The sequence below is a fragment of the Pteropus vampyrus genome, unplaced genomic scaffold (genome assembly GCF_000151845.1).
Source record: "Pteropus vampyrus isolate Shadow unplaced genomic scaffold, Pvam_2.0 Scaffold2, whole genome shotgun sequence".
Classification (NCBI taxonomy): domain Eukaryota; kingdom Metazoa; phylum Chordata; class Mammalia; order Chiroptera; family Pteropodidae; genus Pteropus; species Pteropus vampyrus.
Genome location: NW_011888783.1, coordinates 17,889,974 through 17,890,380, shown reverse-complemented (window position 1 = coordinate 17,890,380; position 407 = coordinate 17,889,974). Strand labels below are relative to the sequence as shown.

General features: G+C 37.8%; 1 pseudogene; it reads left to right on the top strand.

Annotated features, from left to right (window-relative positions):
• The first annotated feature begins 288 nt into the window (after positions 1–288).
• On the top strand, positions 289–407 carry LOC111739351 (annotated as a pseudogene).

The following is a 407-nucleotide window of genomic DNA, read 5'->3' as shown; positions in this document are numbered from 1 at the left end:
TTTTGTTTTTTTCAACATGTTAACAATATTCGTTTTATATTCTGTGTCTGACGATTCCAATATCTAAAGTTTTTTGGGGTCTTATTCTATCTGTTGTTTTAGTTGACTGGCTCTTGCTTTTGTTGTCTTCTTTCTTTCTGTGTTTTGTGATTTTTAAGCTCGTATTTCTTGAAATTTATCTATTTGGAATTCTTCAAGGCCTGGAATAAAGATAGGTTCCTACAAAAAGATTCATGTTCACTTCTCCCTGAGTACAAGAAGTCTGGGATAACTTTAAATCAAATTTCTGTCTACGGCCATGCCACCCTGAACAAACCCGATCCTGTCTGATCTCAGAAGCTAAGCAGAGTTGGGCCTAGTTAGTACTTGGATGGAAGACCACCTAGGAAGGCCAGGTGCTGTAGGTG